The sequence below is a fragment of the Aulonocara sp. 'chitande type north' Nkhata Bay genome, linkage group LG22 (genome assembly GCF_057382095.1).
Source record: "Aulonocara sp. 'chitande type north' Nkhata Bay isolate Kocher_YH1m ecotype deep benthic linkage group LG22, A_spYH_male_GT1.1, whole genome shotgun sequence".
Taxonomy (NCBI): Eukaryota; Metazoa; Chordata; class Actinopteri; order Cichliformes; family Cichlidae; genus Aulonocara; species Aulonocara sp. 'chitande type north' Nkhata Bay.
This window is the reverse complement of record NC_141364.1, coordinates 28,832,356-28,850,462: the sequence shown is the minus strand read 5'-3', so window position 1 is coordinate 28,850,462 and position 18,107 is coordinate 28,832,356.

The following is an 18,107-nucleotide window of genomic DNA, read 5'->3' as shown; positions in this document are numbered from 1 at the left end:
ATGCTTTTGACCAAAACAGGCGCAGCTTGATGACATCATCAACATGCGCTATAGCGATAGAGCGATATAGTCAAAATCTCTCTCGTTGGCCAAATTTATATCGTTTCTATCGTATATCGTTTATATCGCCCACCCTAATATGAAGCTGCTAGTGATTTCCATTTATACGTTTCCTTGAGCTAAACAACTAAACTTAAAAAAAAATTATCTTGGATTTCTAAAGGATAAGTAAAACCACCACTCTAATTCACTCTATTTTCACCATTTTAGGTCTATGACCGCCCATGGAGGCATAGTAAAAAACTAACAACAGGCCTTTAATATGTCTGTCACTTTTGAAGCCAAACAGTTTTGAGAGCAGATGCTGTCTTGACACCACAATCATCAGTAAAGTGGTGCTGCCAAATGACCATGTGTCCGTCTAACCACGCAAGCACAACCAGCACAATGCTTTGACATTAAAACTAAGATCAGCGGGACAGCCATCGTGCCAGCTGCAGTCTGGTGAAATATGTTGCTTAATGATGTTGCAAGTAGATGATGTGATTTCCTCTGCCACTTTTAACACCTCCAGTGTTACTCTAATGGCCATCTAGCCTCTGATTAGCCTTTTACATTAAGTAAGACATGTAATGACTGACCCAGAAATAGCACAGAGGAACAAACTGTGAAGGCAAAGGAAGAGATGTATCCTGCAAAAAGTCCTATACAGCCAGACTAAAGTAAAGTAATAACAACAACTCTGAACCCCAGAGAAGCAGAGCAATGAAGCAAAAGGAAGACAGTAGTTTCTCTGTAGAGTCAAGTTTCCTGACCAAACTAAAAACATTGCCACTGATTTTGTAAAATGCTGAAAAATATTGCTGAGTTGTAACTACTCAGTTTCCATAATTGTATTTACATCAAATCATAACTGCCCAATTGGAAAGCCCTAGCTTAAAAATGTGAGACCAGAAGCACTGACCATATGTTATGGCCAAAACCCAGCTCCATAACAGATCCACCTCGCTAACGTCTATTTTTCAGGAGTGTGAAAGGAAAGAAGGCTGAAGCTAATGCATCTCGACATTTCCCTCCCCACCACTCCATCTGCTGTGCCACTGATTAAGAGGCTTCCAGAAAAGCTCCCAGCTCTATGTCGGATGGCACTGTGGATTACAAGGCGCAACACATCACCATTTACAACATGGATGTAAGTTCGACAGCAGTAAGAGAATCAAAGATCAGGGTCTTAAAAAACTCCATGTACTTTCTACAGAGACAAGAAAACAGAAAAAAAAAAAGAAAAAAAAAGTTGCACACGTTTGGATTTTCCATTCTTCTGCACTTGAATTTGAAATAAATGTACATGTATCCAACATTAGAGTGCCAATCTCTGTGAGAGATATGCAATATGAAAAAGAAACTGATGAAAAAATATGCTTGATTTGTATATAACTGGTGTATATAACTGTGTATAACTGGTCTTAGCTATGATTTACAGAAAGGGACCTCAGTGGAGTTTTCCTAAGCAACACAATAAAATAAGCATGAAACAAGTAAAACGTCTGACGCAAGTCTTTGATGATTTTAAGCACTACAGTATTGTGGAGTTGAGTTTTGAACTCATTTTTCATATTAAATTACTGCTTTAAAATATACCATTCAAAGTTCAAGAGTTGTATTCTAAAAGGTAGAACCTGATATATATTTTTAAAAAATACTTATATAATAAGATAAGAAATAGTTTAGTTTGTACTGTGAGATCAATTAGGTTTTTTTCTTTGCGTAAACAGTTGACTTTTTTACTCTGAGGTTTACTGTTGAATCTGGATTTCACCAGCTACACTCTAGGATATATAAGCAGATGTTATATGAACTATCAAGCCTGCTCCTACTATAAAGCATGTTAGATGGTGCTAAAGAGCATTATTACCTTAATTTCACTTTAATAACTGCTTCACAAACCAACCATTGACCAAGAGATCTTAGACCTGCCCTGCACCAATCCTCAAAGTTCATTCTGTAAACTGTACAAATGTACTGAAAACTACTTTACCTTGGACTTACTGTTCAGTATTCTCACATTATTTCTGAATAACACAAAACTGTCCACTCGTTGATAAACAAATAAAAAAATGAAACAGTCAGATAAGTTTATCAAAGGATCAAATGTGACCCCAACAGAAATTAGGACATTTAATCTTTAACTTTCCAGCCTATTAAATATCACCTGGTTAGGAGTGCAAATACCCAATTTACCTTCGGGGTCAACCTTCAGGATCAATAAAGTTTTATTGAGTTGAATTGAACTGAAATAGTACTGAACTACAAACAGCATCAGCTCTAGCAGGCTCCTTTTGTCTTTGATTCAGCAGGTCGATAGTTTCACTACTTCAACCTGAAATGTTCTTTGGATGCTTTGGCAATAGGATTGCTGTCCTGCTGAATGATAAATTGCTGTCCGGTGTGCTTTAATGCATTTGGATGAATTTGAGTTTACTACTGGATTACTTCTGTTACTTCCATCAGTACTGAAACTATCAACAAAGGGCCAGCTTTCTGGCAGCTCAAGCCATAATAGAAGCACCACTGCTTCTGACAGATGAGGTAGCGCTTTGGTTTATGAGCCGTTCCATTCAATCATTTAGAAATTTGTCTACAAAAGTTTCCTTTACAATTGTTTTTTTTTTTTGGTTCTTTATTTGTGTGTATGTAAATGGCTAACTTCCAAATGACTGCTGCTCTGTTCCTTGTTTTCCTGTGGCAACAATTTTTGTTCATAAACAACCCATGTACTTTTTTTTTTTTTTTTTTTTTAAATGACATCAGAAACAGCAGTATGCGACATTACGTGATGGCAGAGCTTCAGTTCATCCTTTGTCTTTTTTTTTTTTTTTTTTTTTTTTTTTTAATAAATAGGACAGGGGGAATGAATGAGAGAAAGAGGGGGAGAGAAAGAAAGAAAACCAAAGGGGAGAAGAGACGGTGAGAAGGGGGGGGAAGAGAGAGAAAAAAAAAAAGAACTCCTGGGTCACCTGTATGGAGAAAAAAAAAAAACAAACAAAAAAAACAAACAGAGGAGACAGCAAACAACAAAGAGCAACATAATAATAGAGAAAACAAAGCACCATCACAATAAACTAGCTAGTAATAGATATCAATATTTACTAAATAATAAACGATATTGTGCAGCACGCAAGATAGACAGCGCACAGTGTGCTTTGAGGCAGCAGCCAAGAAAGCTTTAGTCCGCGTCTGTGAATACCCATGTGTGCATACCTGTGTTGATCAGCATGCTTGCATTCCAAAGGTTTCTCCATGTAATGATCTGCTAGGGAGTGTGGGGGGGCCACAGCCCCGTCCTCCAGGGTGTGAAGCAGGTATGGAGGAGATCAAAACTCCAGACATCCAGAGGCCCCCAGAACACAAGAGACCATGGAAGACCAACAGAGGGGCAGCCGCGCCACTGTTCCAGTAAGAGCTGAGGAGAGTCCCAGATGAGGGCTCGCCCAGCAGCCGCGGAGCAGAAGTCAGGGGGAGTTGCAGTGACGCGCCCGTGAGCTCCGCCGGCCCCCAGCTGTGCCTGAGTGACCAAGCCCTAGGCCGAGAGGCCGGGGGCACCCCACCTCCAAAGGGGCCCGAGCGAGCCCCAGGCCCCAGGCCCCGACAAGCGGCCGCCAAGGAGTGAGCCGGTGTGTACCCGGACGCCCACCCCCAGACACAAAGAACCACCAACACACCGACACCTGAGGGAGTCCGCCACCGGCAGGGGAAGTGGTGGTGGGTGGAGATAGGCCTCCAAACCTTGGAGGGCCTGAGGTGTCCCCAGAGAGGTGGCGTCTGATACCCAACCTGACATATAGACACAGACATACAGGCACACACAGACACAAACATCCATTCCCACCCTCATGCTCTCATATGCACTCACTCCACACTCAACCAACGTGGAGACAGACATAAAGAGACGCTGTACACACAATCACACTCCCCAAGCGTACTCTACAAACCGGGTCTAGGTACCCTTGCCCCTGGAGGGGGGAATTGCACCCAGACCCAGGTGGTGTTACCCTTTTCCCTGCGGTGGGGAGAGGCAGACCACCCCGACTCCGCAGCAGCAGGGAGGCCCCACACCCCAGACCGCAGTCGGACGGCCAACTCCTCCTACTAGCCCTCCCGCTCCAGCAGGCCGCAGAGAATGGGGGTGGGAGAAGACTCCAAACCTCCCTCCACCCGCTCATTGTAGTGTTGATGCATATGTGTTCTAAGGTGCAATTAAAATACCCAATTTACCTTCGGGGTCAACCTTCAGGATCAATAAAGTTTTATTGAGTTGAATTGAACTGAAATAGTACTGAACTACAAACAGCATCAGCTCTAGCAGGCTCCTTTTGTCTTTGATTCAGCAGGTCGATAGTTTCACTACTTCAACCTGAAATGTTCTTTGGATGCTTTGGCAATAGGATTGCTGTCCTGCTGAATGATAAATTGCTGTCCGGTGTGCTTTAATGCATTTGGATGAATTTGAGTTTACTACTGGATTACTTCTGTTACTTCCATCAGTACTGAAACTATCAACAAAGGGCCAGCTTTCTGGCAGCTCAAGCCATAATAGAAGCACCACTGCTTCTGACAGATGAGGTAGCGCTTTGGTTTATGAGCCGTTCCATTCAATCATTTAGAAATTTGTCTACAAAAGTTTCCTTTACAATTGTTTTTTTTTTTTGGTTCTTTATTTGTGTGTATGTAAATGGCTAACTTCCAAATGACTGCTGCTCTGTTCCTTGTTTTCCTGTGGCAACAATTTTTGTTCATAAACAACCCATGTACTTTTTTTTTTTTTTTTTTTTTTTTTAAATGACATCAGAAACAGCAGTATGCGACATTACGTGATGGCAGAGCTTCAGTTCATCCTTTGTCTTTTTTTTTTTTTTTTTTTTTTTTTTTAATAAATAGGACAGGGGGAATGAATGAGAGAAAGAGGGGGAGAGAAAGAAAGAAAACCAAAGGGGAGAAGAGACGGTGAGAAGGGGGGGGAAGAGAGAGAAAAAAAAAAAGAACTCCTGGGTCACCTGTATGGAGAAAAAAAAAAAACAAACAAAAAAAACAAACAGAGGAGACAGCAAACAACAAAGAGCAACATAATAATAGAGAAAACAAAGCACCATCACAATAAACTAGCTAGTCATAGATATCAATATTTACTAAATAATAAACGATATTGTGCAGCACGCAAGATAGACAGCGCACAGTGTGCTTTGAGGCAGCAGCCAAGAAAGCTTTAGTCCGCGTCTGTGAATACCCATGTGTGCATACCTGTGTGGATCAGCATGCTTGCATTCCAAAGGTTTCTCCATGTAATGATCTGCTAGGGAGTGTGGGGGGGCCACAGCCCCGTCCTCCAGGGTGTGAAGCAGGTATGGAGGAGATCAAAACTCCAGACATCCAGAGGCCCCCAGAACACAAGAGACCATGGAAGACCAACAGAGGGGCAGCCGCGCCACTGTTCCAGTAAGAGCTGAGGAGAGTCCCAGATGAGGGCTCGCCCAGCAGCCGCGGAGCAGAAGTCAGGGGGAGTTGCAGTGACGCGCCCGTGAGCTCCGCCGGCCCCCAGCTGTGCCTGAGTGACCGAGCCCCAGGCCGAGAGGCCGGGGGCACCCCACCTCCAAAGGGGCCCGAGCGAGCCCCAGGCCCCGACAAGCGGCCGCCAAGGAGTGAGCCGGTGTGTACCCGGACGCCCACCCCCAGACACAAAGAACCACCAACACACCGACACCTGAGGGAGTCCGCCACCGGCAGGGGAAGTGGTGGTGGGTGGAGATAGGCCTCCAAACCTTGGAGGGCCTGAGGTGTCCCCAGAGAGGTGGCGTCTGATACCCAACCTGACATATAGACACAGACATACAGGCACACACAGACACAAACATCCATTCCCACCCTCATGCTCTCATATGCACTCACTCCACACTCAACCAACGTGGAGACAGACATAAAGAGACGCTGTACACACAATCACACTCCCCAAGCGTACTCTACAAACCGGGTCTAGGTACCCTTGCCCCTGGAGGGGGGAATTGCACCCAGACCCAGGTGGTGTTACCCTTTTCCCTGCGGTGGGGAGAGGCAGACCACCCCGACTCCGCAGCAGCAGGGAGGCCCCACACCCCAGACCGCAGTCGGACGGCCAACTCCTCCTACTAGCCCTCCCGCTCCAGCAGGCCGCAGAGAATGGGGGTGGGAGAAGACTCCAAACCTCCCTCCACCCGCTCATTGTAGTGTTGATGCATATGTGTTCTAAGGTGCAATTAAAATACCCAATTTACCTTCGGGGTCAACCTTCAGGATCAATAAAGTTTTATTGAGTTGAATTGAACTGAAATAGTACTGAACTACAAACAGCATCAGCTCTAGCAGGCTCCTTTTGTCTTTGATTCAGCAGGTCGATAGTTTCACTACTTCAACCTGAAATGTTCTTTGGTTGCTTTGGCAATAGGATTGCTGTCCTGCTGAATGATAAATTGCTGTCCGGTGTGCTTTAATGCATTTGGATGAATTTGAGTTTACTACTGGATTACTTCTGTTACTTCCATCAGTACTGAAACTATCAACAAAGGGCCAGCTTTCTGGCAGCTCAAGCCATAATAGAAGCACCACTGCTTCTGACAGATGAGGTAGCGCTTTGGTTTATGAGCCGTTCCATTCAATCATTTAGAAATTTGTCTACAAAAGTTTCCTTTACAATTGTTTTTTTTTTTTGGTTCTTTATTTGTGTGTATGTAAATGGCTAACTTCCAAATGACTGCTGCTCTGTTCCTTGTTTTCCTGTGGCAACAATTTTTGTTCATAAACAACCCATGTACTAATTTTAGATAACCAACTGCTAACTAAATATATTTCTTTAAACTGACCATATTAAACCATACCAGGAACTTCAAATACTTTGTCACCTTCTTTACTCTGTCAGACAACTGCACTTCAATCTAAGTAGCACCTCTGAATCAACACTAAGCCAGCGTTCATTTTTTATAGCTATATGTGAAAAGGTTCCACCTTCAAGACAGTTTTCTCTATATATTTATAACAAAGTTATATAAAAGCTAGGAATTGGTTCCATAATGTGAGACTGCACTAATAAGTCCATGCTGTGCATTTAAAATCCCTCAGAGAAGCACAATAACCCTGAGCAGAGTTTCAAGAGGAAATATGAATATACATTAAATGGACCGGCCTTGATGGAAGAGAGAGAAGGGAAAATTACAGCGGGCCGGATAGCATTCCTCTTTCTATTCAAATCTCGTAATTATATTTGCAACAATGCAACTCAACCACAAAATGATCAGCTCGCGATTCTGGTGTTTTTATTCTACTAGCTGCTAATCTAGTCTCTAACCTCAAAGCTGCTGAAGAGATGAGGCCCAGGCCAAAAAAGATGTCACCCCCTGAACTGTTTGTAAAACTCACCCACAGAGTTCGGTTAAATTCCTTCAGGCACTTCTTCTAAGATCACTTTAGTCTTTGTCCCAAACATTCCAATAATAGAAACTACTTTTTTCATATGGTGTAGAACAATCAGCACAGCTTTCCTTTAATTATGTGGCTCAAAATGTTTTCCTCATAAAAAGTCATATTTATTTGAAAGGAATACTCAGAGATACTGAGGAGAAATATGAAATGATTTCTAGTGGCTTTTTCAAAATGGTACATTCGTCACCTATTAAATGAGAAAAAGCAAAACTAGCAGTGCAGCCCCTTATTCATTTTTTCCAATTTACCAACGGAGACAAATGAAACTGAAAGCTTAATTTAACTTTAATAACACCCAAAACTAACATGAATTGTAACACTCATTATGAAAGGTTAAAGTTTCTACTGCAAAATATGTTTTAATAAATAATAAGAGGGAATTCAAAATCTCAATCCTAATTCTAAATCCTACACCCCGATTTTGTTAGGCACAGTGTAGAGTAGGCTAATGTGTATTATTTGTTTTGAGAATTAAAAGGTAGTGATCACCTAGCGCTCCAAATGTAACCTGAAAGTTCCCATTTGTCATTGAGCCTGAGTCTGAAAACAGACCTCTAGCTATTTGTCAGTGTAAGTCCATTTTTTTCCTTTTTATACATTTTTATTATATGCAGTGTTGGGGAGTAACGGAATACATGTACCGCCGTTACGTATTTAAAATACAAAATATGAGTAACTGTATTCCGTTACAGTTACCGTTTAAAAAGGTGGTATTTAGAATACAGTTACTTTGTTGAAATAAATGGATTACACGGCGGTACTTCCCTGTTTCATATTGTGGCGGATCAGGACTGTTTGGGTTTTGTTTGACAGCTACGTTCTGTTGTTCCAGGCGGCAGCGTTACGGTTGCCATGGTTACAGGGTGACGCTCTCTCTCTGCGTGTTTCCTGGGTGAGAGAGCACCTTTTTGTTGTTGTTGTGCTAAGCTAATAGGCAGAATGCTACAAGTATAGCTCTAAAGAATGTAGCATCATAGGCAGTGTAGTCCGTGCTGCAGGGAGAATGGACTGCCATACACGTTATGTGTCTGTGAGCGAGGGAGGGAGAAAAAGGAAAAGTACGAGCTGTCATCGAGCAAAAACGGGATCTGGAAGCATGTAAATATAATAATAACCACTGCAGCCAAGAAGAGTGCCTGACAAGCCCAGTTGTAAGTAAGCTATTAAGACTCGACTGTACACCGTGTTCATGTTTTCCTCTGAAAACAATAAGTTCCGTTGGAGCAGTCTTTCAACGCCTCTCTTTGTCTCTCGCAAGCAAAGTTGACCCACACAACAAAGTAAAGCTATTTTTTGGCTACGAGCCTGACACAGAACCCGACGTATTAGTCAGAGGTCCCTTTACTACGGTTCGGAGCCGCGGTCAGTAACAGTAATAAATCACAGCAATAGTACATTCACGTAGTTGTAAACAGCATGATAATATATTAAGTAATCCAAAGTATTCAGAATATGTTACTCTCATTGAGTAACGTAACGGAATACGTTACAGACTACATTTTGGGGCATGTATTCTGTAATCTGTAATGGAATACATTTTAAAACTAACCTTCCCAACACTGATTATATGGCACATAAAAGTGAGTAGAACTCCCAATACAACTGTGCAACAGCCAACATGTGCAGTGGGACATATTGATCATTTTTGATGTTCATTAAAAAAACCCATGATGGATGCACAGGAGTGTAGTTATTGATTCAAAAATAAATGACTGTTGGATTGTATTAGATTGATCTAGGATTCAAGCAGAACTGAAAATGCCATTTAACTTGGAATTAAAAGCTTCCCTGTTGGGTACTCATGTTCCACTTACATTCAGCATTACCCACCAAAAACACTGTGTTTATTGACCTTTTGTCAAACCAAGATCGATGTATCCTGGAGAGATAGTCTGAAAATGTGCAATTATCTCCGCTGTTAAACTATGTTGTCTATCGCCCTCCTTCAGTCTTGATGAATGCTGGCATAAACCCATTAGATCTGATTGAGCTATGTTTCATCATGCTAACATGCAAAGGTAGAATACAATACTGTAGGTATGTGTACAAGTCTGTTTACATCTTTATTCATGTATCTGGCAGTAAGTGAGCTGGTAAATTGAATAACAAATCCAAATGATCTACATCATGCAATTATAGTTGTGTTATTGATGTCTCCAGGCAAGAAGTTAAGATATTTTGAAATACTCCAGCAAAATGAATCTATGAATCCAGTTTCATTTATGCCTTCTAAAGGAAGGAAACTATAGGTAATAGACATGGTATATGCCGCACTTTTCCCTTGTAAAATTGATCTAAACTTTGCACTCTGAGTTCTGCAGTTATGAACAGCAGCAGCACAATTAATAATCAAGGTAGTGTATCATATTCAGTGTTTTTCTGTATGTTGTGTTCAAGTCTTGCAAGTTCTGCTCTGCTTTAACTACTCAGTGATCAGTAGCCAATCATCTTACAAAAGTAGGTAGCTGCTGTCTGAGCACTTTCATGCTCTTCTGACAGCAATTTCACGTCCCGTTTCCTGGCAACATGACTTCCATAACTAAATGGTATATGGACCACTTATTATATACTGCTTTTCTACTCTAACTGAGTATAACATGTGATAGGTTTGTAGCTTAAACCTATTCGCTGGAACGTTCAAGACAATTCAACTACACAGCAAAAGCATTGAACACCAAGTAGGCAAAGTTCTTTGTGTAAACCATATATGAGGGAGAGAACCACGACAAGCGCCGTTCCTTCGCTTGACCCCACTCGCCCTCGTCCGCTCCCCCGTAACACTGATCTTTTATTGAGGTTACATGAATATACATAGGTTCATTAACATATGACGTCTACATACAAACAAAGAGTACCTTGCCTGTGCGTTGTGTAAGTATCTCTCTCTGTGTGTGTGTGTGTGTGTGTGTGTGTGTGTGTGTGTGTGTGTGTGTGTGTGTGTGTGTGTGTCAGAACGTGAACCCCAAAGCTGGTGCCAGGAGTCTAGCAGTCCATCTAAACAAAAGGCTCTTATACTTAACCAGATATAGAGTAGGTGTCCTCCTATACCATAAATCAGTAAGAGCAGATATAACCTCTCCTCTGACCTTAAGTTCTGTATGCATGCCAAAGTGCTCTGGGAGGCACACAGAGTCTCCAGAGACTACTAAGGATCAAACCTCTACCAACATGACATTGATTATAAAACTCTAACCATATATGAGTAAATATTTCTAAGTATAAATGACAATCAACAATACAAATCTAACAACATGGCTCACACACCCATTCACACAAGCACTTTGTCTCTTAAGTCTGAACAGTACTTATCTCGGCGTGAAGTATCTTGCTCGCGGATACTTTATAGACAGGAGCAGCCAGGGATCAAAACACCAACTTTCAGTTAGTAGATGATCTGCTCTACCTCCTTAACCGTCACCCATCCCCCTCTTTCTCCCATATGTTTTGACTTACATTTAAGTTGTTTTCAGTTTTGCAAGTGGTTGCTGATTCACATCCTCGTGCTGGTGCCTCATGCCAAAAACCTTTATACGTTTGTATTTTTTCCAACATATTTTTACTTGCACAGTAAGAATACAGTCTTACTGTGCATGTATTTATTGGCAACATGATTTTATAAAATCACATCCAAAAATATTCCTCTCAGTCCTAAATTTGAGACCAGTCTGTAATGGATACTTCAGCTGTTTTCTCTCAAACTCAACCTGGCAAGAATTTAGAAGTTAAAAAGGAAATGAAAAAACGAAAGAACAAAAAACACTAAATGCCACAAGGCATGTGAGCTATCCTGGCATGAAGGTGTAACTTGAAATGTTTACCTTTTTTTTAGTGAACCTGCCTGCAGGCTGTTGAGTCTGTATAACACAATGTCTCTCTGTTTCAAGAGCAAAAGGGAAAGTGATATACTGAGCTCTGACATGGACTCAAAGTGCCTGCTGCACTTGTTCTTTCTTTTAAATATTGTTTTTTTTAATATTTAAATATCTGCATGTTCCCCTAAGTATAAAGTTGCAAAAGTTCTGCGTAACCTCAGAAAAATACTGTTATTGGCAACACCCAAAGGTGTTAGCTAAACTGCAACATCACTCTGTTGTATGAATCTAATTTATTGAACAACACCTGGAAGACCAGCATCCATCAACTGGATTAGCATAATAACAATGAAGATGACTTGGATGTGGAGCAAACACACGCTGGAGGAAACTGATTACTAACTTCTCAGGTCAAAGGCACTGAGGGCAATTAAAAAAAGAAATGGTTTAAGGTCCTTCTATGTCGCCTTCGCTTTTTAGACCTGTGAGCTTCATCTATCTTTTAAACTTTCTGCTTGAAGAATGTTGTAATTTGTGTTTATACTGGCCTTCACTTTCTTGCTCATCAAAAACTGGATGTAATAGCACTCAAGACAACTATGAAGATAATTGCTAAACGTAAAATTGTAAGCGACAAATCATTAACAGGAGCTGAAGCTGTGATTGTTGCTTAGCTGTTTGTAGAGTTTTCTTTTGATGCCCCTGTGTTGGTGTTGTTTCTGCATCAACATAATAATGTTGGTCTAAATGTGAAATTGAGCTTTAAGCTTATTGTTTTAGGATCCATCCAGAGTCCGTAGGTCAGTTCCAAATGGAGTGAATAGAGTGTTTTTTTTTCCGGCCATTTTAACAATCCTGTCTGGGTGTTTTAGCAAATGACTGTTCAGTTCAGAGACTGTATGATATTACGAAAAAGTGGAGATAAAAATTCTGATATTCTGTGTCACAGTGTCTGCTTAATTATTTCGACGGGGTGAAGACAGATTTTCTGACATGAAGAAGAAATGCATGTGCACAGAAGGTAATGAATCTGTGTTGGAAAGTTATTTTCTGTTGAAGGTAATTAAAAATTGAGACGGTGTCACTGCAAAGGGCTGTGCTCTGTTCAACAAATGGAAAGTGTACTACAGATAGCAAAACTCAATACTAGGTAAATGATACAAAGGCTTACTGGAGATATAGACAGTTTCAATCTTTGGTAAAGCAGGGGCTGTCTGCAGAGGAGGAGAAAGTGATGACCATTATACATGTATTCTGTTCTGAAAAGGCTGTCAAAGGAGGCTAACTCATGATCTCTGTGGTTATAGTAGAGATTGATTGGGAAAGTGAAGAACACAGTGTGACAGGATACAGGGGTTAAGATGAAAGCTTGATCTGAAGCATCTAATGACCTATCTACTGTGTATTCCAGAACAGGTAGGATCTAAGCATTTCTGTTCCCAGTAGGGGTAACAGAGCAATCAGATGAGCAACTGGAAACTATCCATGATCAATGAACCCCAGTTCTCCTAGAAGATCACACTGCAATTGCTGTGTTTCTGAACTTCTAGCTGATCGATCTTATAGATGTGTGCATTAGAGATCTAGGCAGCCAGGACAAAGATTATTTTCATTCGGAGATGCGACATTAAACTGAGGAGAAGATTAATGCAGATGTTGAACACATTTTTCGCATTTTTCGATTTCTTTGAAACGTAGAGTTAAGAATTTCAAAACTTCAAAACTTCCATCTTACCATGTCCTATGTTATGGCAACATCATGTTAAACAGAAACTTTTAGTGGTAGATGAACATCACCCAATGATCAGTGTACATTTAACGTCCATCCTACTCACTGATTAAGCCTAGTCAAAAACTAAAATACTCAATGACAATTTCCCACAAATAAAGCTTTTAGTCTTAGTGTTTAAATTTAGTATGGTACAAAGTTGTAAAAGATGTGCATGTATAAAAGAAGTAAATGGCAGGCTTCAATTGAGCTCAGTGGGTGAGCAGGCAGCCATATGTCAGATGGCTGGAATGCAGAGGCATGGTTCAAGTTCAAGTCTGACCAGCGTCCCTCTGACTTGCTGTGTCTTTGCCCTTCTCTTTCTCCCCACTTTTCTTTCCAGATCTATGTATCTGGCCAAGGATGTATTTGCATTCTAAGCATATCCAATTAAGATTGCCATCTCTAAACAAGCGGCCATAATTAAAGATCAGTCTGTGGCTACACATTTCCGGAGAGCTTAACATGTAATCACTAACCAGCACTTTGGTTGGCTTATTGAATTAATTGAAGCAATTCATGCTGAGGTATTTTCCACTTCCTCCTCAGGTTCCCTGGTTCCAACTCCACCCCCCCTACCCCCCACCCCCACTGAGGCTCCTGCAGGTACATAAGCACCTGCCTCACCTTCAAAAACCTCAGTTTTACTGAAGCAGCTAAACTTTCCTATGTCGTAGGTTATCTATGACTTAAGGCCCTAGCTTAGGCAGACACCTTTTTCCAATGTACTCCAATCTCCACCTGCTCTTATGATTTGCTTATTGAGGAATTTAAGAAAACCTTTCACCGCCCTTTAATTGTGCCCAAGAGACCAATTTGTTTGTCGAACTGTTTCAAATCCACAAAGCCTACCTCCCCAGCTAGCTCTGAGTCTACAAACTCCTACATTCCTGGTCTCACATTAATTTTCCCAGGAATACAACAATACAGATATACAACAAGTTTTCAATAAAGGCAAACCACTCTCATTCCCAAGACACTGTTCATACGATTGACTATTGACCTTCTCCTAGGTGCTCCACTACCCACCAAAAAAATATTTAACTTCTCTTGTCCTAAGAGGGTGGACATGGAAAAATATATCAAAGACTCTTTCGCAGTTGGAATTATTTTCACTAAAATAGACCTCCATAATGTAATGCATTTCCCCTCATCCACATCCATGAGGGTAACGAATGGAAAACTGTGTTTAACATGCCTCCGGAAAACTTCGAATATCTAGTCATGCCCTTCACCGTAACCAATACGTCTGCTTCGTTTCAGGCACTATGTTGTAAGAAACTTGTTAGCTTCTTCAGTCATGCTGACAGATTATATTTACTAGACATTCATTTCTGTATGACGTAGCAAAACTGAGACACACTATTGAAATTGTGATATTTTTTTTCTTATATTAAGATATTTCATTGATTAAATGTCCAGTTAATTTTCTGCACAGACAAAGAAAAGTCACAGAAAAGGGAGTTTTCTTGGTCCGGCCCACAAAAGATCAAATGTCTCTTTTCCACTTGTACCTATTTGGCTCAACTCTGCTCTACTCGGTTTCAATCATTTTCCATTACAATTCAGATACCACCTCAGTGTCGATGGGATCTTTATAGCAATGCATCTGAAAGTCTGTGACATCATTTGCATGTGACACAAAAATAACACAACAATGGAGTACGTCATGGCAATCGTGTACCCACTGCTCAGTCTAGGGCTTTTTGTCAGAATCCAGAACCATGGTGTTGGTTTGTGAGTAGTCATTTTCCCCATTGTCGGGTTTCAAACGTGTTGGTTGTGATTTTTGTGAATGAGTTGATTTCATGACTAACTCGATGAGTCACGAGAACCCTGGCCAAACAGGAGCTAAAAAATCTACTAAGTACCAGGTACTACTACTAAATGGAAAACTAGAGATGGCACGATACCACTTTTTAATGTCCGATACCGATTCCGATATCATAAATTTGGATATCTGCCGATACCGATATGAATCCGATATAGCGTATTTTGTAATCAATAAAACTTTTTTTTATAAACACACAGCAAATTCAAAAGTGTTAAATGTTTTGGTGTTAATAGTCTTCTTGCAAAAGTAGAGTTAATTTTACTCTAAGCAGAGTCACATTCTTTTAATGTAACTCTGAGGTGTAAAATGATAGTAGTTAAAATCGAGTGTTAAAAATGAGTGTTTCTCTGTCAAATCTGGAGGTGTTACAATGGAAACATTAACTCTTGACCTCTTAACTCTGAACTCCTACAGGGGCTATGACACCAACAGAGTAAATTCACAGACTCCGCCCCCAGCACCATAGGCTCCAATCCAAGCTGAAGTGAAGCCGTTTCAGAACATTTTGCTCTACATATTTGAGTTGTTTGCCATGCTTGGTAAGTCATTTTTTCAAAGATTGTTTCAATTATTATTATGAGCTTTTACTTCTGTGGCTCTTTGGAGTTGAGACAAAGCTGTGTGAAAGGCATTAGCCATGTTGCTCGGTGATAGCATAATATTCTGTTTTAGCTAGCTGAAAGGTATTGTTTGCAGGCAAATACCACAGCCTTGAAAAAAAGCTTGCATGTGAATTTTCAGTCACATTTTTGGTCAAATACACCTAAAACAATGTCTAGAATGTGAAATGTTGGTATAATGGTGCTACTTGAAGCCTGAAAATGATCGCCCATAAAAAAAAAACAAAAAAAACGAGCAAACAGCAGTAGCTGACGTCCTGACTGGATTCTACGTTAGCATAGATCCCTCCAGAGTTTTGCGCACACGGTTTAGGTAAAAATGAAAAAGGTTGAGGTTTTACATTTAGTTCAGTATTACCTGTTGCCTGTGTCTTTGTCTTTTGGGAAAATACTTTACACAAGTAATGGCTCAAAGAGGATTCCTTTTTTATTTTTCTGTGCTGCAATTGTTTACTGGATTATTTGTGCCATTAATTAGTGTCAACTAATTTTTATTCAATCTCTGCACAGGATATGCTTGTGAAGATGGAATATGGGGGAGAGCAGAAGTGCGTTGAAGTTCCACAAAGGGATGAATGAAGGACATGCATATTGTATTGAAGAAATAAGTGATGAGAATGCTGTTATTTGCATTTACCATGTCAGACCTTTTGATAAACAAAATTCTAATGAAAGTGAGAACATGTACACTGTTACATCTTTCAGAAAATGTTTTAAAATTGTGGTGCACAGTTCAGAATAAATGTTTTTCAAAAACCATTGCATCTTTTTAGTAAATGTTTATTTCCAAAAGAAATTTCTAGAAGTTCAGAACAGTAAAATTCCCACTTTTTAGAATGAATTAGAAGATAACTCTTACGTAGTTAAACTAAAATACTCTTTGAGAGTTAATATATAAACTCTTAACACCAAGTGTTAAATGATCAACTCCAGACAGATTTGGTGTTTAACACTAAATCAGAGTTAACGTACCAACTCTCCAAAAAGAGTTAAATTAACACTCTCTGGTGTGGACCCATATAGACACTTTAATAGTGTTGAAATCAAATCCGACAGTGTTAATTTGGACATGCTGGATTTGCTGTGCACACAGCAAAATCTCCAGTGTTAAATTAACACTAGAGAGTGTCTATATGGGTCCACACCTCTGAGTGTTAAATACAACACTGTTGAGTGTTAAATTAACACTTTTGACAGTGTTATATGTTTAAAAGTAACCTAGTCAGTTTTGAAGATTAACAAAGACTAACACTGAGCAGTGCTGATTTTCTAACACTGGAATATTTCTAACATTTTGAGTTATTTTCCAGTGTTAAACAATCAGCACTGCTCAGTGTTAGTCTTTGTTAATATTAAAAACTGACTAGGTTACTTTTAAACATATAACACTGTCCATCCATCCATCCATCCATCTTCATCCGCTTTATCCGAGACCGGGTCACGGGGGCAGCAGCCTAAGCAAAGAGGCCCAGACCTCCCTCTCCCCAGCCACCTCCTCCAGCTTATCCAAGGGAACACCGAGGCGTTCCCAGGCCAGCCGAGAGATATAATCTCTCCAGCGTGTCCTGGGTCTGCCCCGGGGCCTCCTCCCGGTGGGACATGCCTGGAACACCTCACCCAGGAGGCGCCCAGGGGGCATCCTTGTCAGATGCCCGAACCACCTCAGCTGGCTCCTTTCGATGTGGAGCAGCAGCTGCTCTACTCTGAGCCCCTCCCGGATGGCCGAACTTCTCACCCTATCTCTAAGGGAGAGGCCAGCCACCCTTCGGAGGAAGCTCATTTCTGCCGCTTGTATCCGCGATCTCGTTCTTTCGGTCACTACCCACAGCTCGTGGCCATAGGTGAGGGTAGGGACGTAGATCGACCGGTAAATTGAGAGCTTCGCTTTTACACTCAGATCCCTCTTCACCACGATGGACCGGTGCAGCGTCCGCATTACTGCAGCTGCAGCCCCAATCCATCTGTCGATCTCCGGCTCCCTTCTCCCATCACTCGCGAACAAGACCCCGAGATACTTGAACTCCTCCACTGTCAAAAGTGTTAATTTAACACTCAACAGTGTTGTATTTAACACTCAGAGGTGTGGACCCATATAGACACTCTCTAGTGTTAATTTAACACTGGAGATTTTGCTGTGTACTCTATATCTGGTTAAGTATAAGAGCCTTTTGTTTAGATGGACTGCTAGACTCCTGGCACCAGCTTTGGGGGGTCTTCACAGGGGACGGGGCGATCGTGGCTCAAGAGTTGAGAGTTCGCCTTGTAATCGGAAGGTTGCCGGTTCGAGCCCCGGCTCGGACAGTCTCAGTCGTTGTGTCCTTGGGCACGACACTTCACCCATTGCCTACTGGTGGTGGTCAGAGGGCCCGGTGGCGCCAGTGTCCGGCAGCCTCGCCTCTGTCAGTGCGCCCCAGGGTGGCTGTAGCTTGCCATCACCAGTGTATGAATGTGTGTGTGAATGGGTGGATGACTGGATATGTAAAGCGCTTTGGGGTCCTTAGGGACTAGTAAAGCGCTATATAAATACAGGTCATTTACCATTCACAGGTTCACGTTCTGACACACAC